The sequence below is a fragment of the Saccopteryx leptura genome, chromosome 6 (assembly GCF_036850995.1).
Source record: "Saccopteryx leptura isolate mSacLep1 chromosome 6, mSacLep1_pri_phased_curated, whole genome shotgun sequence".
Taxonomy (NCBI): domain Eukaryota; kingdom Metazoa; phylum Chordata; class Mammalia; order Chiroptera; family Emballonuridae; genus Saccopteryx; species Saccopteryx leptura.
In genome coordinates, this window is record NC_089508.1 from 19,241,416 (window position 1) to 19,263,344 (window position 21,929).

General features: G+C 37.2%; 1 non-coding gene across 1 annotated transcript; it reads left to right on the plus strand.

The window, feature by feature from the left end:
• The first annotated feature begins 6,590 nt into the window (after positions 1-6,590).
• TRNAA-AGC (transfer RNA alanine (anticodon AGC)) lies at positions 6,591-6,666 on the plus strand. Its single transcript has one exon. It is a non-coding gene; the product is annotated as a tRNA-Ala (tRNA).
• The last annotated feature ends 15,263 nt before the right edge of the window (positions 6,667-21,929 follow it).

Here is a 21,929-nt window from a genome sequence, read left to right on the forward strand (position 1 = left end):
CCATTGGAGCAAAGATGGCCTGGGCGCTGGGGATGGCTCCTTGGCCTCTGTTCCAGGCGCTAGAGTGGCTCTGGTCGCGGCAGAGCGACCCCCCCCCCCACGGTGGGGCAGAGCATCGCCCCTGGTGGGCGTGCCAGGTGGATCCCGGTCGGGCGCATGCGGGAGTCTGTCTGTCTCTCCCCATTTCCAGCTTCAGAAAAATACAAAAAAAGAAAAAATAAATGTGTTATCCTAATTTACAAGTATGTTTTACACTTGCAAAGATGCACCTGGTTAAAATTACACGCTTCCACATGTGAGTACGGGGGAAGATTGTTTGCATGTAGACATATATATTTTTTGGAATTCAATATCATTGCAGCCTGCCAATGGATTCTGTGATGGTTGGTAGCCATTATAGTTTATAATAAACCTCATGAAAAGCAGTGCTATCAGATGCCTGGTTTGGGATATTAACCTAAAAAAAAATGAATGCTCATGTTAAGCACAAAACTCAATAATTATAAACATAATGCTCTTATACTAAGTGAAGTAAGCCAGTCAGAGAAAGACAAGTACCATATGATTTCACTCATATGTGGAATTTAATGAACAAAATGAACTAACAAGCAAAATAGCAACAGACTCGCAGATAGAGAGCAGGCTGACAGCTGAGGGGGGTAGTGCATTGGGTGGGGAATAATAATTATAAACAAAATAACACAAACCTTTCATACAAACTAATTTTTTATAGCTTACTTGCTTCAAAAGTATGGCCATTAAAATAAAATATTAAAACCCATACAAGCCAAATATTAAATGTCTATAAAATTAGGTAATGGTGGAAGAATTGTGTGGTATTAAATTAGGACTAATAGTTATTAAAACTGAATGTTAATATCTGTTTTAAAGTTCCTGGCACCCAAGTTAAAAATAGAAAAACACATGGGGTAAAATGACAAAAATAACATCTAAAATATTAAAAGCACATATCTACATAAATGCTTTCAAATGGCAAAATAATAGCTATAAACATTATTTAATTACCAGATTAAAATTAAACACAAATATATTTCTGATCCTCAAGTCTATTTCAAGAACTTCGTTTTGTATCATGTTTATAAATATTACTGAATAAACTGTATTATAAACCATAAAATTTGCAGAAGATATGGTAAATACTCTATCAAGTTATCTTTAATTTATTTGACATCTTCTTAACATAAGCAAAACCTTTTATGGCTGAAATTTAATGAAATATTTGTACTTGTGGACATGTCTAGCATTCAAATCTAATATACTTTTAAGAAAAAAGGCACAACAACTAAGTAGAAAGGACTTTAGCTTCACAGTAAAAAGACTTATTTTTTCAATTCTAGTTCAGCAGTTTACTGCTCAAGTGAATTTTCTGTTTTCTATTTAATTGCCTTGCGACCTTGCTTATATTATCTCCTTTCCTCTACCCACTTTGGGTTCAATTGTTCTTCTTTTTATAATTTTTAAAATGTGATCCAAAATCATTTATTTGAGACCTTTTTTAAAAAAAATGCATCAATTTAAATTATGAAATGTCTTTTCAACACTGCTTTAAAGACCTACTAATTTGTATTTGTTGAATTTTTTTTATTATCATGTAACTCAGTTTCTTAGTGACATTTAGAAATGTGTTATTTATTTTTCAAACATTTAGGGTATTCCTAGTATCCTTTTGTTATTAATTTCTAATTAAATTAAATTTAGTCAGAAAACATTTTCTTTATTTTTTAAAAATATTTTTGAATTTATTGAGAATTTGTTATAGAAAAAGTTATGGTCAATCCTTAAAAACATAGCATGCCCTTGAAAAAAAGATGTGGGTTTCCTTTTTTGGATAGGAATATTATAAGTCAAGGAGTAAGAACATCTTAATTCAGTTAGATGTACTATATAAATCTAAGTCTGCTGATTATTCATCTCGTTGCCAGGTAAAGGATGTGAGAATATTCATCAGCGACTCTGAATTTAACTGTTTCTCCATTTAATTATTTCAATTTTTAGTTCTTGTATTGAAGTTCTGTTATTAGACACTGAGATATTTATGATTATTTTATCTTCCTGTTTATTCTGTTTATCATTAGGAAGTGGTCCTCTATCTTCAATAATACATTTTGCCACAAAATTTGTTTTATCTGATATCAGTAGAGTAACTCTAGCCTTTTTATGGTTATTTGTTTTATAGGATGTATTTTTTACAGTCATTGAATTTAAACCTAGCTGTTATCTTATTATTTAAAATGGTTTTCTTATAGACAATGTACATTTTGTTTTGTTTTGTTTTGTTTTCTACTCCATTTGGAAAATTTCCACATTTGAATTGGAGTTTTTGTGCATAAACATTTGATTGGTATCTGCTTTATTCTTATTACTTGCTCCTTTATTGCTTTTTTTTCTTTTTGTTATTTGACACTTTCTTTAGAATACCATTTTAATTTTTCTGTTAAATTTTTACCTCTTCTGTCAAATTTATAACTTGGATTAAAATATATAATGCACTATTTCTCATAAACAATATGTAAAGCCAGCAGCCAGGGCTACCATCAAAGCAGCCTGGCCCATGCAGGTTCGCATTGGATTCGGACAGTCGGTAAAGAAACAATGGAGCCAAAAACTGATGGGCCAACATCTTTAATCCTAGCTTGCACCCAGCGGGCAAGTAAAAACACACACTGGGCTCCAAAACCCACTCACATTCAGTGCTCACAAAGCTACTGACTTAATCCAAGTTTCCTAGAATCAAAGGTTTCTAGCTCACCAGATTTATTCACCTCTGTTCCCCATCCCCTTCCTTCTCCCTGCACAAACTCTGCACTAACTGGTTTCTCACTCAACACTCCACCATCTTGGCTGCTTCTCCTGGCCACATGGCCTCTCTCTGCTCTCTGCTCTACTCTCTCCTCTCTGCTAATCTCAGGAACCAAGCGAGCAAGCTCCCGTTCTGCCCCCATTTTATAGTGTAGAAATCCAGACCTTTAATCCAATATACAAAATAGGGAAGTCTCTAATACAGAGTCACTTATCTGGGGCATGATGGGATTGTACCACCCCACATCAAAAAGGATGGGAAAGGCTTAGTCCTAAAACCAAGCCCCAGGCTACAATGATCCTGCCTGCCCACAGCCCACAGAGACACACATTAATATCACCTGGGCAACGGCCTCCACATGGGCAGCACCATCTTTAACAAAGTGAGCATAATACATTTTATCTGCCCAACACTATACAAAACTTGTAATGGTGCTGCCTTATATTATTTATTATTTATAAGATAGTGGTGATATATATTTCTGGTGAGATATCAGTAATTAATCAAATCATGAATGCTATTTATGTTACATAAAGAACATAAATAGCATTCATGATTTGATATTTGTTCTTTTTTTGAAGGGAAGGGCATTCAGCAATCTGACTGATTTGCTTAGGCACAACTTATTTATTTATTTATTTATTTTGAGAGTTATTACATGTAAAAATTTTTATCTTTAATCAAATTTAGGAAATTTTTGACCATTGTTTTTGGGGGGCATCCCATCTCTCCTTTTCTTCTAGGACTAATAACATACACATTAGGCTATTTGATATTATTTAAAAGATTCTGGAGGCTCCGTTAGATTTTTATAATATTTATATTTTCTGTTCTTTAAGTAAATTCTCTTATTTTATCTTCAAGTTCACTGAAGTTTTCATTTATTATTTTCATTCAGCTGTCAAATCCATCCAGTAAAATTTTTATTTCATTTATGCCTTTTACAATCCTACTAGGATTTTTACTGAGTTCTTTTATAATGTAAATATTTTTCTGCTGACATCTTCTGTATTTTCATTTATGTGAGCATATTTCACTTAACTTTCTTGAAGAGATGGCTATGTTAAAACTCTTGTCAGATAGTTCAAACATCTAAGCCATTCAGGGTCACTTTTCTCTCTATTGAAAATTTGTTTCACTTTTCTGGTTCCTCTTATATATTGGGTAATTTTCAATTGCACTCTGTGCAGAATCTATTATTTTCTCTGCTTAGTGTTGTTTTTCTGTTTTAGCAGGTAATTATCTTCCATCCATGTGGAATGTAAACTCTTCTTTATGTGGAAGCTTTTAGTCTGTACCACACATGTGTAGTTTGGGGGTCCATGACAGAACATGTGATTCCCTCTCTGGTTCCTTCTCTCAGGGAATTCCCTGCTCTTTTCCAGTAGCTGTATCTTTCCTTGCTCCATTCTTTTGTTTTCCCAGGTCAAATGCTGAAGTCATGCTACCACCAGCAGCACACATTCTGCTTGTACCACGCTAATTACCTCTGGCCCCAGGCAGCAATCATAGGCCTGGGACTTCTGTTTATACAATTCCCCTGCTCTCCGCACATGCGCTCTCCACCGGAGTCTGTCTGCTGTTGATCACTGCCCAGTGCAGCTGTTTTTAGAATTATGTTCAAATTTTATAATTGTTTTCATTAGCGGAGAGGGGAAGGTGATCAGATAAAAACTAATTATGTAATTATCAAAACATTATTTCCATTTTGCATATGTGGACACTGGTATTAAGTAAATTAAGTAAATTTGTACAGTTAGCGAGAAATAAAGGTGAAGCTGATTCCAGCTCTTAAGATCACAGTAACATATTCTTAGAGCATGGTTTAGTTTCATCTGAGAATATACATTTTAAAGTAATTGTAAATTTATCAATATCCTGAAAATGAGCAATTACACTAAGAGCATTAATCAATTTGTTAGTTGCTGACTATATCAACCAAGCATTTAGTTTAGAAATACAGGTGTTAGCACAGTAAGAACTCACAACTTCAGATTATCATTGTGTTCATTGCAACATGTAAATATCAAAAAAAAAAAAAAAGAATCCAACAGGTGTGCCCAGCCACCGTTATATATTTATATAATATTTGTAATAATAGTAAAGGATATAAATATTTTCTAATCAATAAAGTTAATTTGAAAAAAATCCTTGCTATACCTTAGATGGAATTTGTAATTATCAGCACTGATATCTGTTTCTAAAAACACCTAAGTAGGCCCAAAATATGGACATTTTTGTTTATGAGAAACCAAGTTGATATAAGTATGAACTATAGTATGTTTATCCATAAATTTTCACTGGGGTGGCACAGTGGATAGGGCATTGGACTGGATGCAGAAGACCCAGGTTTGAAACCCAAGGTCACCGGCATGAGTGCAGGCTCATCTGACTTGAGTACGGGGTTGCTGGCTTGAGCATGGGATCATAGATATGATTCCATGATCTCTGGCTTGAGCCCAAAGGTTGCTGGTTTAAAGCTCAACGTCACTGGCTTGAGCTCAAGGTCTCTGGCTTGAGCAAGGGGTCACTCAGTCTGCTGTAGCTTCCCCTGGTGAAGGCACATATGAGAAAGCAGTCAATGAACAACTAAGGTGCCACAATAAAGAACTGATGCTTCTCATCTCTCTCCCTTCCTTTCTGTCTATCTTTATGGGTCCCTCTCTCTGCCCCTCTCTCTGTCTCTGTCACACACACAAAAAAATTCCATTTGAAAATGAATACTTCATGATGAGAAAAATCTCATGGGTCAGTACTAATTAAATCATTGCTTATTTCAAACTTTTAATCCCTTTCTTCTGTAATGCTTATTATTACTAATGGAATATTAATAGTTGGCCCTATCAGAGGGCATTTATTGGGGTACAAAATATAATTACTTTAGATCGAGAAACAAGGAATATTCCAGAATGAACAAAAACAGGATAGCATTCCTGTCCTTCATTGTTTTCTCTGGAAGGAATCAGAGCTACTCAGTAAGGTTAACTGCAGTCGCTGACTGTGATGGAAAGCAACCTGAATGAGATGCATATTTAAAACTATTTGTTTAACCCAGAGGTAGCAGACAGGGTATTTAAAATAAAGCTTCTGGCATAACATATGATAACTTTAATGATCATTGTGCTGGAGAACAGGTGCCAGCCTGCTCTCTTCTCATTTCTTTTCACCTCCTCCTCCTCCCTTTCCATCTGGTTTTCCTTTTCTCTAGACTCTCATGTGTGTTCTGGTCTCTGAGCAATTTGCTATCTTCAGTTTTGGGGGAGGAGATGTCCAGCAACACTAGAGAGCAAAGATGAAGAAACACCTACATTTCCCACTGCCACTCCTTTCATTCTCCTAAAATAAGATGCTCTGCTATTTTATAAATAGACAGGTGGGATGCATGTGTCTTCTGATAAATGCTAAGGTACTGTTCTTTTTCTCAAAGGTTAAAATTCTGGTAACAAATGGGTATTTATTTATTTGCTCCACTTTTCATTTCTGAAAAAAATTTCTGAAGACATAGTACCTTATCTGAATCCTCTTTGTACCATTGGATACCCTTTGGTTATTCATTTTAAATTTAAAATTTGCTGACTCAATATCATCTATAGCAGTAGTCTCCAACCTTTTTTGGGCCATGGACTTATTTAATGTCAGAAAATATTTTCACGGACCGGCCTTTAGGGTGGGACAGATAAATGTATCACGTGACTGAGACAAGCATCAAGAGTGAGTCTTAGACAGATGGAATAGAGGGAATCTGATCATCTTTTAAAAATAAAACATTGCCCTGGCCGGTTGGCTCAGTGGTAGAGCGTCGGCCTAGCATGCGGAGGACCCGGGTTCGATTCCCGGCCAGGGCACACAGGAGAAGCGCCCATTTGCTTCTCCACCCCTCCGCTGTGCCTTCCTCTCTGTCTCTCTCTTCCCCTCCCGCAGCCAAGGCTCCATTGGAGCAAAGATGGCCCGGGCGCTGGGGATGGCTCTGTGGCCTCTGCCTCAGGCGCTAGAGTGGCTCTGGTCGCAACATGGCGACGCCCAGGATGGGCAGAGCATCGCCCCCTGGTGGGCAGAGCGTCGCCCCTGGTGGGCGTGCCGGGTGGATCCCGGTCGGGCGCATGTGGGAGTCTGTCTGACTGTCTCTCCCTGTTTCCAGCTTCAGAAAAAATGCAAAAAAATAAAAAAATAAAAAATAAAAATAAAACATTGTTCAGACTTAAATATAAATAAAATGGAAATAATGTAAGTTATTTATTCTTTCTCTGCGGACCTGTACCAAATGGCCCACGGACCAGTACCGGGTCCACGGCCTGGGGATTGGGAACTACTGATCCATATGGATGAAAATAGAAAAGGTCAAAGAAAGAAAAAAGGAAAGAACCTCACAACCTAGAAAGTCATTCATGAAATATTCAGAATCAACATATGAAAACTGTCAAGGACTATCCCATTGTTTCTGTTATCTTAGGGCAGAACAGTCACATTACTCCCAATAATTGGTCTTCTTGCCTCACTCCAAACATGCCACCTTCAGCAATGTATTCATACCCATTTTTCATAAACAAAGATTTCATGGTGTTACTCAACCAGTCACAAATCTTTAAAATTTTCTAGTATTCTTAAGAGAAAAGCAATAATTGAGGACCAATATTTGTGTCTTTAAACTATGAGCTGCAAGAGTATAGGAAACAAAGTATTCACTCAATCATTGTCTCATTTATGAACACATAAATGATTTATCAAGGGACAACAATGTTCCAATCATCTTTTAGATACTAGAAAAGAGAAGAGTAAATGGACATAGACTTTTAAAACCCTTGTCTCTGTGGAGCAAAGAAGAGAGAAATGCTCCTGACCAGGCGGTGGCGCAGTGGATAGAGTATCGGACTGGGATGCAGAGGACCCGGGTTCAAGACCCCGAGGTCGCCAGCTTGAGTGCGGGCTCATCTGGTTTGAGAAAAAGCTCACCAGCTTGAACCCAAGGTCACTGGCTCCAGCAAGGGGTTACTCGGTCTGCTGAAGGCCCGCGGTCAAGGCACATATGAGAAAGCAATCAATGAACAACTAAGATGTTGCAACACACACTGAAAAACTAATGATTGATGCTTCTCATCTCTCTCCATTCCTGTCTGTCTGTCCCTGTCTATCCCTCTCTCTGACTCACTCTGTCTCTGTAAAAAATAAATAAATAAATAAATAATTAAAAAAAAAAACTTTAAAAAAAAGAGAGAAATGCAATGAAAAAAGAAGGAAGTTGACTTAACTGTGTTCCATCCTCACAGAAGGAGAAGATGTTCTTGGTGGGGGTTGGGGTGGGATGGCACAGAAGGAGAAGATGTTCCTGGTGGGGGTTGGGGTGGGATGGCACAGAAGGAGAAGATGTTCCTGGTGAGGGTTGGGGTGGGATGGCACAGAAGGAGAAGATGTTCCTGGTGGGGGTTGGGGTGGGATGGCACAGAAGGAGAAGATGTTCCTGGTGGGGGTTGGGGTGGGATGGCACAGAAGGAGAAGATGTTCCTGGTGAGGGTTGGAGTGGGATGGCACAGAAGGAGAAGATGTTCCTGGTGAGGGTTGGGGTGGGGAGGGTAAATTGTGAAAAATCAGTTCAGAATAGGATAATCAGGGAGTTCCCACTGAGACGAAGTTGTTTACATCAGCCTAAACTGATGATCAGGAAAAAGGCTGTATTGATATTCTAGAGAACACATTCTAGGAAGAAAGACTCTTCTAAGAAGATCTCAAAGCAGGAGTTTGCCAGCCATATCCTCAGAGCGAGCAAAAAGAACAATCCCACTGTATTGAGTGGTCTAGAGAAAGGGGAAGGCAGCTCAGGTCACAAAGGTAAGTAGGGCATGAGCTAGTAGGACTTTGGCCTTGACTCTGCATAAGAAAGGAGGTGATTGGCAGGTTTGGAGGAGAAGATGGGCATGGCCTGGGTTACCAGGTAAAGTGATCGCTATGACCGCCCTTTTGTGCATTAGCTGGAGAGCAGGCCAGGGCTAATCAGGGATGCTGAGGGGCTTCTGAGTTAATTCACATTAGAGACATGGACCCTGGAATAGAGTGAAAGCAACTTACAGGAGAAAACGTGGGTTATAAGATACAAAGCCCTGTTATAAGATACAAACCTATTTACTCTTATTGACCAATGTCACTCCATTAAAATTTAATTCTCTAAATAGAGTTTTTAATGCAACAAAAGTATAAAATCATTACTATAAAGTCAGGTAAAAAAGTAAATATTTACTTAGAAAAGGTGAAGACATTACAAAGCTGACAACACAGGCATTTATGAAAGCATTTTAATATATAAATTATTATTGTTATTATCATTTGCTGTCTCATATCTCTCTCTCTATGCTTCTTTTCCCCTATACTTCTAGAAGCCTTTTCCTTGATCATCTTTTTATATAACAATTTTATAGCAGAGAGACTAGAATGACAATTCTCTCATTGAAAAATATAAAACTTTGTTCTTTTGTGCAAGCTTGCTTGAAAAAATTGTTGTCTTTTATTTTTGAGAGTGCAGAGAAATAACTCAGTTTCACAGTTTTCACTGCAGTTCTTGCCCAGGCTGTGCCGGTTGATGGAGAGAAGCCCCCTGAAGCTCTAGCCCTTTTGTTCTCTTTCTTTGACCCCTGGAGAAAACCATTGCCCCAAACACTGGTCCAACTTGGTTTAACTAGTTATGAAGGTTGTGTTCCTGGAAAACATCATATAAACTCTGTAACGATTTGAGTATGGAATGGAAACGTTTCATCATGTAAATCTTCCCTGCTGTGTGAGATAACTGTCCATTTTCAATAAGAGAGCACTTTTTTTTTTGTCCTGGACCAGAGAGCACATCCGATGCTGCAAAGAAGGACAGAGGGGGACATTTTGCTTCACCTATGCTGTTTGATTGCTTGTATTCTTGAAATTATAGTGAAGCTTGACACCATGAAAGATCTCCGTGACTCCAGAATGATAATCTGACCCTTTATTTTAGCTGGGAGAGGGTTTAAGGAAAATAAAATGAAAGAGTATCAATAACTCTTTCCGGGATAATTGTTGTAATGGTAGTAGAGGAATGAGTTACAACTTGTAGACAAGATGGGGTTTATCTTTATGTTAAATGTTTAGAAATTCCAATGAATTAGCTAGAAGAATCAAAATCATGGGAAATCCAACCTGCCTTCAGAAATGCTTACACATGTTCCCTCAAATAATGGATGATCATTTTTATAACAGAATTATTATTTGTAATAACCCCAAGCTGGAAACTATTTAAATATCCATCAACATTAGAATAGATCAATAAATTATAATTTGTTTTCATAGGAAACTACCATACAGCAATGGTACTGAGCAATCCACCAATGCATGTAACAATCATAAACCTAAATGCCTGAGCAAAAGACTTAAGGCACAAAAGATTTGTAAATCATAAATGTAAAGTATAATAAATATATATAATTTATTGTATCTGCAATGATTGTATAAAGTCCAAAAATAGGCAAAGTAAATCAGTTTTGTCAGAAGTCAGGACACCTGATATTCTTAGGGGGACAGTGATTAGGAAGGGTAGAGAGGAAACATCTAGACTACTTGCCATGTTCTATTTCTTGATGGAGGTTTCACAGATGAGTTCAGTTTTCAAAAACTTGTTGAGCTGTGCCTGTGTGATTTAGGCACTTTTCTTCTGTACTTCAATGAACTTTTCTAAACTGCGATGGGCACGCAATAACCCCACATTGTCCTTACTCCACTTGCATGGCCTAATAAAGTTGAGCCCGCATAATAGCAAGCTCTGTAAAGAAAAATATGCAGTAGTGCAGAAGGCAGTGATCTTTACAGGTTTTATTTCTTTATCTTTCACCTTTAGTTCCAAGACAGGTAATTCTTTCAGCTGAGCATTCTTGCTACAGAAAGCTATCACTGCTAATGATGCAATGTCAGTCACATTATTTGGTGTTCAACATTTTTACACTTGGGGACCTGTGAAAATAGGAAAATTATTTGGGGGGCTTGTTGGTCAAATCAGTTTGTAAAAATATGATTTTTATGTTTGCTCGCTTATAGTTTGTTTGCATTGGGGCAGTGCCAGGTATATATGGTCTGTGAAATTTAAAATTACCTTCCTGCTTGGGAAGGGCCACTGTTTTGCTTATGTTTGCAAAAGGAGAGCAGAAGGAGAAGAGGCAGAAAGGCGACCATGTTGGCAGAGAGAGCAGAGAGAATGCAGAGTGCTGAAGAAAAAAGCCATGTTGTCAGGGAAAGAGAAGGTGTGTAAATGGGGAACCAGAGCTGAGGGTCTTTTTGAGCCTTACTGCGGCTTGTAGGGGCCTTTGATTCTAAGAGGAGCCGGAGAAAATTCTCCTGGTTGTGGAACCGGAGAATACATCAGGGCTTTGGGAGCCCTAAATGGAAAGGGAAGTGTTTTTCCTGTGTGTTTGTTCATTGGCTGATGCGAGACTTTAATAAATGGAATGGCCCACCATTTTTGGCTCCACTGTTTCTTTGCCATCTGTCCGAATTCAATGAGAACCTGCATGTTCATGGCTACAAGACAATGGTGGCAGCCCTTGGCCCTACAGGACTGCTAAGGGAAATCACCCTGAGCATAAGTGGAATACACTAAGACCATTGGGTCTATAATCTTCATACAATATCAGGGTGGTTAACTCTTGTGGACCAGCACAAAATTTCTGTTGGACTGCTCCACAGACCAGTCATTGAAAAACACTGCCTTGCCTGACTTGTGGTGGCGCAGTGGATAAAGTGTCGACCTGGAAATGCTGAGGTCGCCGGTTCAAAACCCTGGGCTTGCCTGGTCAAGGCACATATGGGAATTGATGCTTCCAGCTCCTCACCCCCTTCTCTCTCTCTGTCTCTCCTCTCTCTCTCTCTCTCTCTCTCTCTCTCTCTCTCTCCCTCTCCTCTCTAAAATGAATAAATAAAAAATTTAAAAAAAAAAGAAAAACACTGCCTAGATTGTCTTTGCTGAACTATATTCTTATCAAAGAAGATTCTTCTATAAATAGCAACACAATAAGTATGGTTCTTAATTAATGATTGGTAAAACTAGGAGGCAAAAGACGAGACTAAATCTTACTTCTTTCCCCAACCCTTTTAAAATCAATGATAGTCTTTTCTTTTTTCTGTGCCTTCAAGTTTTCACATATGAAACCTGAGCTACTGTTAATCAGTTTATTTGTTTTAAACATTAACTAATTGAAAGTGGAAGCTTTTGTTGTTTTCAGTGTCTATAAATGTTTAAATTTGCATAGAGAGACTCAATGAATGAGATATAAATTTCAACATTCCTAATGCCAGGTCAACTGAGGAACAACACAGCATGAGTAATTGTATGTTTAGCATATTACCCACTGTTCACAAACGAGTTTGATAGTGATCAATGCTCTCATTTTCAAAGGCGAGACAAACACAACACTGATTGTTTTGAGAAAATTTATGAGGCTGTGTTCAGATTCACCTGAAAAGAAAGTTGGGATCTCACACAGTGTTGGCACAAACAACTCCTCCAGTGAGTTTACAATCAAGTGTATGTGTAAGCCATGGGTATATCAGTTAACACAAGGAAATAGGGCTGCTGAATGATGCAACAATGAGCTAGAACATGGAGATAGTAGGAGTTAAATGGAGGGAGCTATGTTGGTGTGTTGGATAAAGAATGGATGGCTACTGATTAATATGATTTTATTTTTTTCTTTTTCTTTATGCAAGATGAGTAGGAAAAGTCAGATGATTTGATCGTTCCTTGACCTATCCACTGTGTTCTGTGTATAATTCTTAGGTCCAGAGGAGTTTCAGGTGCACACTGAAGGTAGGTAATCATCCCATCATAGCTTACCGAACATTACATAATTGTTTCCCAGCAGGTTGGCAGAGAAAAGTATCATCAATATTTAGAAAACAGGCAGAGAGCTTTTAGACAGCCTGCCTGACATTGGGTTGATGAGATATTGTCACTGAGTTAAATTGAAGACTGTGGCATTATCTCTATGGAATAATATCTGCTAAAACCTTAATGCTTAAAAGAAGACTGAGATGTTCAGTAAGTTTTAAAACTATAAACTTAACAACAGGGATGGAAGTTAGAGCTGAGCTCTACTCCCATACATAATGAAGAGAAGAGCTTCTGGTAATGGAAATAAAAATAGAGTATAGGTCTGGGGATTAGGGTACTTCCTTTAAGCCAGATCAGCACAAATAAATTCTTTTTAATTTAACTTTTTAAGACTTTATTCATTTTAGAGAGAAGATAGAGAGAAGGGAGGAGCAGGAAGCATCAACTTCCATATGTGCCTTGACCAGGTAAGCCCAGGGTTTTGAACTGGCGACCTCAGTGTTCCAGATGACACTTTATCCACTATACCACCACAGGTCAGGCACAAATGAAGTTTTTTTTTTAATGTGTGTATATCACTCCTAACCTGGACTCTGGGGTATGAATAATGGTTTTAAGGTCCTGGGATGAAGGGAAAGACTTCTAGTTGTAAACAGAGAGAACAGTGAAGTTGTGCAAAGGGCTAGACCTGACTGTTTCAAGGAGAGTTCCATGGTGCTTTGTGATGGTTAGTTACTTTGATGTGTCAACTTGAAGGGTGTTTTTGGATGAGATTAACATTTAAATAAGTGAAACTTGAGTGAGAAGATTGCCCTTTGTAATGTGAATGGGCTTCATCTAATAAGTTAAAGGCCTGAAAAGAACAAAAATATGGGCCTTGCAGGACAAGAGGGGATTTTCCTATAGAACACATTTGGATTTCATCTGCACCATTGGCTCCACTGGGTCTTGAGCTTGCCAGCCCACACTGCATATCTGGATCTGGACTTGCCAGTATTCAAAATCCTTGTGTCAAATCTCACTATATTACACACACACACACACACACACACACACACACACACACGCCCTATTGATCCTGTTGGTTCTATTTCTCTGGAGAACCCTGACAAATACACACATGAAACTGTTCTTCAAAAAACATAAGACAATTAATTCTGAGAGTTGAAGAGTTAGATTAACCGTGTGGAGAATTATCTGTATTATATATTACTTTGGGGTTTAAACAGCTGCTTGATACTATATACTTAGTAATATTTACTCCAATAGAAAATAGATTTTAAAATGAAATGTAAAAATTGTCTTCTATTTAAGAGGTATTTATTTGAGAAAAAAAATCCATCTAACAAATAAATAACGTCATTTCAGTGAATGTGGAGGATGTAAAATCTAGAAAAGAAGTAATTATCATGACTAGTCTAGCTACCTGAGTTTTAATTTTTGCTACTTTACATCATGTTTGTTTCTTTCCTGGTTGCTTAGGCTATGCAAGGCTACTGAAATAAAGCCACTGCTTTTGTCAATAATGAACACAATTGTGGTCTACAATTTACTTTGCCAGTGTTAATGCCATCTGCAGAAATTTTAAAAAGGAATAAATAAAAATATATATATAGCCTGAGCAGGTGGTTGACACAGTGGATAGAGCATTGGGCTGGGATGCTGAGAACCCAGGTTCAAAACCCCGAGGTCACTGACTTGAGCACAGGCTCACCAGTTTGAGCATGGGGTTGCTGGCTTGAGCATGGGAACATAGACATGATTCCATGGTCATTGACTTGAGGCCAAATGTCACTAGCTTGAGCCCAAGGTCACTGGCTTGAGCCCACGGTCACTGGCTTGAGTAAGGGGTCACTGGCTTAGCTGGAGGTCCCTGGTCAAGGCACATAAGAGAATAAAATCAATGAACAACTAAGGTGCCATGAGTATGAGTTGATGCTTCTCATCTCTTTCCCCTCCTGTCTGTCTGTCCCTGTCTGTCTCTCTCACTAAAAAATAAATAAAAATAAAACATAAAGATATATATATATATATATATATATATATATATATATACACACACACACAACTCCAACAACACCCTAAAAAATATTTTAACTTTGCAGCCTTCTCAAGCACTTCTTCAAAGCCCTGTTCCTAATTTCACAAAGCAAAAACTTTGAGCAACTAATTTTTTTTCCAATAAAATATACACTTGATTTTTCCACAATGTCTGTGATTTGTGATACCTTACTGACCTCTTCAGGATATCAAGTTTTCTACCATTGTGATGGCACCAGGGAATAGGGACTGTTGCTATCGTAATAGTATAGTTGTTATCTTCTGTTATCTTCGAAAGGATAGAAGGTCAGTGAGATCAGTCTTTATTTGTAGCTTCTTCCACTCAGGATATCAGAGAGTTTGTATCACATTAGGGTCCACTGTCTCTGCTTGTGAAACCCTTCAGAGATCTCAGCCTGTCCTTGGTACTGGCAAAGGCAGAAGGCAAATTGTTCTGTCAACTACTGTTTCACAATTGCCTTAAGATATTATGTATTATACCTCTATTTCTCAGAGTCTTTTAGAGTGAGTGTATATTTTTCAAAATAAGACTGCTGTAACAAAGTACCACAAACCAGGTGATGTTCACAATGTAAATTCATTGTCTGGTGGCTCTGGACTCTAAACTAGACATGCCAGTGAGGGCAGGGTTGGTACCTTCTGAGGGCTGTGAGCGAAGCATCTATTCCAGGCCTCTCTCATTGGCTTGTTGATGCCATCTTCATGCTCACATGGTGTGTCTGTTTTTTAAATGTCTCCTTTTTATGAGGACACTAGTCATATTAGATTAGTGCCCTCTCCAATGATCTCATTTGAACTTGATGCCCTCTGTAAAGATCCTACCTCCAAATAAGGTCACAGTCAGAGACACTGGAAATTAGAGCATCAACCTATAAATGTGGGATGGGGTTGGGGCTCAGTTGAATTTATAACACTGAAGTTTATCAAAAAGAATATGGGGCCTGACTTCTAGTGTACCATGAGAGTCCAGTCATCATTTTTCCCCTAAGCTATCTTACTATCTATCACTCTAGAGTTACAATCATTTGTTTGGGTGTGTGCATGGGACAGACATTATGAAAACATTTTTTTTTTCAGATAGATAAATAAAGAGAAAGAGATTTTTAAGAATTAGGAATGGTTTTCTAGAATATATACCTTTGGGAAAAGGTGGCTGAAGGAAAGAAAGGTTGTGACTATCAAGAAATGGGATGACAGAGGAAGACCCCCTTCTTCATACATCAGCTGCTACGCTCCCCTGCCCCCAACTTCTTTATTTGGAAAGCGCTGGATATGGAACTAGATGTTTTCTTAGAGCCAGCAGAATTGTTCTGCAAATAAGCTCATTTACATCTTAAGGGCTAATGAAGAAAATTTCTCATGCATAGCTCTTTAGAGCCTAAAATTCCTTTGCTTCTCAGAATAGCTGTAAATAGCAATGGGAATCAGTATAGAATACTTCCATATTTTTGTCAAGTGAAAGAAAACCCAAAGACAGAAAATGACTGCCTCCAAATCACAGATCTTCTAATTGGTGATTCTGAATACGAACACTGATTTATAACACAAAGCTCATTGCACAGTCATATTGCTGACATTGAAAACAAAATTAATGTCCTGATTACAGTACAAGTAGGCTTATTTGGCAGTTAAAATAAGTTTTGCCAAATCACAGGCTGTCCAGTCAAGAAAACCATGCATTCATGCATTCGTGTGATGCACCATTATGTCATGTGTATGCAAACCCACCACTTCCAGTTATAACTTAAAACAAAGAAAATCAGTGCAATAGACAAGGTAGGCAGATAACTGATTTTAAAATATGTAGTATGTAAATATTGTCAAATAAAATTTCAAATCTTCATTTTAATCCATCTAAGCCCAATAATTCCCTGACTAATATATCTAGTCTTTTTTTTTTCTTTAAATAACAGTGAGGAGCCACAGAGCCACTTCATCCGCAGGTGTTGTAAGGTACCAAAAACTACAGAATTAATATTAATATTTTAAGAGGCTTGGAGAACATTTTATTAATTTGGGTTAAGGTGTGCAGAGAAATTGTAAGAGTAGTCTCTGTACTGTGTGATTGGCATAACCAGGATGGCCCTTGGCATTGTGTTGTAAATGCAAAGGGAAGGAAAACATGGATTCCCAGACATTCTACCACGCCTGTGGGGAAAAGGGTGAATGGCTAGCCAGGTACAGGGAGAGAAAAACCAAAATAAACCTTTTCTTATATCAATGAGCCATTCGTGGGCATTTGTTCCCACCGAAACTACCTCTCCTATGTAAATGCGTGTGGTTTACATGTGTGACTCTGGACAGAGAGATGGCAGATAAACACTAGATAATATAGGAATGCCTTTAATATGTAAAGAGACATCTTTCTACCATTGTGTTGGCTTGTAAATTTTGTTTTCTCCAAAATGACGTATGACTTGCAAATTGAACATGGTCCTATCATGTTAAAGGACATATGACTATAACCAATAGTGGTAAAAGGCTCCTAATGACAATTTTTGCTTCTGTACTTCCCACTTACAAAACTATAAAAACTAGGTAGAACAAAGGGCCAGCGTGCTCTCCCTCAGATTTCTGTCCCTCAGATTTCTGTCCCTCAGATTTCTGTCCGAGCTGCCGCCTCTTGGCCAAGCTAGACAATAAAGCTTTGATGTGTAAACGACGGACATTGTTCCTGTCTTCCATGTTTTGGGTCCCTCCAAATTTGTCTTAACAACAGCTTGACCTGTGGTGGCATAGTGAATAAAGCATTGACTTGGAACTCTGAGGTCACCAGTACAAAACCCTGGGCTTGCCTGGTCAAGGCACATATGGGAGTTGATGCTTCCTGCTCCTCCCTTCTCTCTCTCTATCTTTCTTGCTTTCTCTTTAAAATGAATAAAGTCTTAAAATATTAAAAAAAATAATAATTTAGGTGGCACTAGGTTGGTCATAATATTGCATAGACATTTATAATGAGTCTGGAATGAGAAAAATAATCAATATATAGTGAATATTTTTGAATTTCCACACATTTTACTAGGTGTCAGGTCACAGTGGAAATGTAAACTGCAAAAACAAATTGTACAACTATTTTGATTAAAATTATAAATATTATAACAGTTCCATCTCTGACAAATAATTATTATTTCTTCTGATCTAACTTTGCTTACTTTTATACTATTTTCTGCTAGATTTAATTAACAGAATTTATGAATTATCAAAACAACTGAAATAATATAGAGAAAAATGTGGCATACATGGTGTATCTAGCATCTTCTTTGACTCAATTAATTCTTTTTTTATATATTATAAATCCTCAGGCTTCTTAATATCCTCATCTGTCAAGCTCGACTTTATTACAAGGCATGCTCTTATAACAGTGAGTGCTGGAAATTCATGTCTTTCCCAAAAAGGGGGTCCACTCAAACAAGGTCATTTTATTCTGATTTAAGAAAACCTAATTATCTCTGCTGTCTTGATAATTTGCATATTTTACCCACAATACACCAGACCACATTTTTCTTTAAAATTATCATGACCTATAGATGTGTCATTTTAATCCTTGTGGCTACTGTTGAATAAAGTGATAGGCAGACTGAGAAAGTTCTGCAATTACTGTTCCTGTCATATCTAACTGAATATATGTTAGAGAGAACAGAAGGCAGGAGATTTCAACTGTTTCAATCTGATTCTTTTCTTTTATATATTTATTTTTATTCTCCAAATCTGTCGGTGACTGTAATAGCATTGATATCATCTCTGAGCTGCTTGTCTACCATGACTTATACATTTTAAATTTAAACTAACTTCCCTTTTTGTATGTATCTCATGTTTCCTAAGGCTATGGTCTAGTAAACGAAAGGTACACACCATGAAATGGGCAGGTAATTCTTTCCTCATAAACATCTTGAAAGATACAGCAAAGAGATAAACAAAACCAAAACCAACCAAATAAAAATAGAGACAGAAACAAACAAACAAAAAAATCTACTGCAAACACTGAACATTCAGAAAGAGTGTGTTTTACATTTCATTGTGCTTAGGGTAAGATAATCCCTTCAAGCAGGTTTTGATTAATGAGACACAGAAGAGGTTAACTGAACTAAATTTTGACCTGAAATTTCTTCTAAAGGCTAATTATAAAGTTTGTATAACTTAATCTATGGCCTTAGAAGATATCACAGTTCCAGAGATCTTGTTCTTTCTCCACTTAATTTTCACTCATTATTGTTATACTTCGGTTTGGTTTCGTTTGCTTTTTAGGGTGGGGGAGCTAAGTTCAGGGTCACCAGCACAGCCTTGAATCATGATGAAAAACAAAAAAGCCACCATCATATAAGAAGATCTCCAAACAGCACTAAAATTTTTAGTTGATAAATAACATTTTTTGCAAATGTAATTGCTCTTTTGTAAAGCATACCGATGAATGTCACCTAATTCTCATCTTCCCTACACAAACTTATTTCGGTTTAAGAAAGAGGGGATGCGTTCATATCTTCCATTTTATGAACTTGCAATTTTTTTCTGAGATTAGGAATCTTTGTTACAGAGCCTATTGCTCTCTTAAACATGCTTAAGTTTTTTGTTTCTTTGTTATTTTCTCCCTTTGAAGCAAGATAGCACTTATTTTTATTCTTTTGATAGAAAACTTTCAGAAGCTATTAGAGCAAAGTGAACATTCAAATAAAAGTTTTAAATCTATAAAACTTTGTATCATTCTTCTCTGGTATATGACTTCCATGAAAGCAGGGGTCTTATTTCCTTTGTCTCTCCCCCTCAGTCCTCAGCTTTCTAGTGGGTGGTCATAAATATTTGTCAAATTATACTCTAATTAGTTAATATTATTAAGCTCTTATGATGTAATAGATCCTGTGCTAATCACTTTTATGAGCATCATTCCATTAAAGATCACAAAAACCCTATGAAGTACATAAAATGATTATCTCCATTTTTAGAAGATAAAACAGAAGGATTATGTAATTTAGCCAGTTAAGTAAATAACAGAGCCCTGATACCAATCTAACCAAATATGTCAGGCTCCAAAGCTCATACTTTTAGCCATTATTCAATCACTAACAGAAATGACTCTACTGTGTACCAAATATGTCATGAGCATCCCTCTAATCTTCAGTCTTCCTTGTAGTTAGCTTGAAACCATGTAAGACATTGTAAGTCATTCTAGCAATGGTCTGTAAGCAGAATTATCGTATGTCATTTTTAGTCTGAGAAAATGTATGGTGAGTATGTATTTTTCTCATCTTTTTTCTCCTGCTACAGCAACACTGGAAGCCACGTGTTGGTGGTATCCTGAGATGGTAGAGCCCCCAAGAACTCTTGAGTGTCTGTGTGAAACACAGCCAGTCTCCATTTCGAAAATGTGCTTTAGATTTGTGATAAGACTATAATGAGATTCTGGGCTTAATTTGGTACTTCCCCCAAATCCAACCTATTCTGACTTATGTAGTATCCTACGAGAAAGAAAATGGTGACTTCAGTTACTAATTGAATGAATGAATGATTTCATTTGTTCTGATTGAGTATATGTTTCATTAGGAAGGATCCATAGTTCTTATTATTGTCACTAGATGACATCATGCATCCCATGAAAACATATTTAAAAGTTCTGAGATTTCTTAGTAGAGGAATGTAATAAAAGAAAAACATAAGATGCAGTAAAATACCACCATTATTAACTTTTGGAGAATATTTGCTCCGGTATTTTTTTTTCTTTACTTTAGTCTAAGAGGGAAAATGTTATTAAACTTTTAACTTTAGGGAATAAAAAGATATTATAATATCCTAGATCTTTTATTTTTAAGTTAATAACATTTACTTTATTTGAGCTGATTATAAGTCACTTCAAAATTAAACCTATCTAAATACCCACAAAACTTTGGAAGAAGAAGGGTCACATGCTAGGGACTTGGAGAGATGGGGGTAAAATGGGGAGAAGCGTCAGCTTGATATATGCTATATCAGTGGTCCCCAATCTTTTTTGGGCCACGGACCAGTTTAATGTCAGAAAATATTTTCATGGACCAGCCTTTAGGGTGGGACGAATAAATGTATCACGTGACCGAGACAAGTGTCAAGAGTGACTCTTAGACATATGTAACAGAGGGAATCTGGTCATTTTTAAAAAATAAAACACCATTCAGACTTAAATATAAATAAAACGAAAATAATGTAAGTTATTTATTCTTTCTCTGCGGACCGGTACCAAATGGCCCACGGACCAGTACCAGTCTGTGGCCCAGGGGTTGGGGACCACTGTGCTATATGTAAGGTCCTACTCTTCTGTCTAAAGATTTCAAGACAAACAGAAGTCAGAGGTTTAAGTAGTGTTAGTCTTTACAAGATACAACTCACTCATGATGAGATTCATTTGTTCAAATGGGACAAAATATTGTTAGTCATAGATATGTCTTTTCTGAAAATATGCATAGGAAAACCCATTAGAAACTTTACTTTGGGAGCAGAGAGAGGGCATATGTCTCAAGAAGGGATAACCAAAACCATGGCATATCACAATACCGAACCAAGCGGTTAGGTAAACCAGTGAGTCATGTAGCCGAAGCTGTTACTTTGGGCTGGGAGCCAGGAGGCAGAGCTGTTTGTATTACCATAGGCAAGTCATTGCCAAGCTCATTTTTGTGTAATTTATAGAAGTTTAAGTAGTATGGAAAAACAATATCTAAAATCTCTCCTACCCTTAATAGTCTGAAAATCTCTAAATCTTATAGCATAGTGAGTAAAACATGTACTTTTTTAAAATTGATTTTTAGAAAGAGGAGAAAGAGAAAAAGAAGGAGAAGCAGGAAGCATCAACTCTAGTAGTTGCTTCTGGTACATTCCTTCGCCAGGCAAGCCCAGGGTTTTGAACCAGTGGCTTCAGCATACCAGGCCTATGACTTTATCCACTGCACCCACCACAGGTCAGGCTGCAACATCTACTTTTAACAGCTTTGTAACGTGGGTCATATTATCTAACCTTTTTATAATTGTTCCTTGATCTATAAAATGTGAATAATAATAGGATCTCTCATAAGGTTATTGTGTAAATAAAATGAGCATAATACACAAAATGATTAGAATTCTGTCTAATATATAATAAACAATTAGTAAATAAGAGTGAATTTGTAGATAAAAATTACGTATTTTCAAAATTGTTTTTCCATTTATTTACTATAAGGAGACTGACAGTACACATAGTCCCAGTACATTAATCTGATG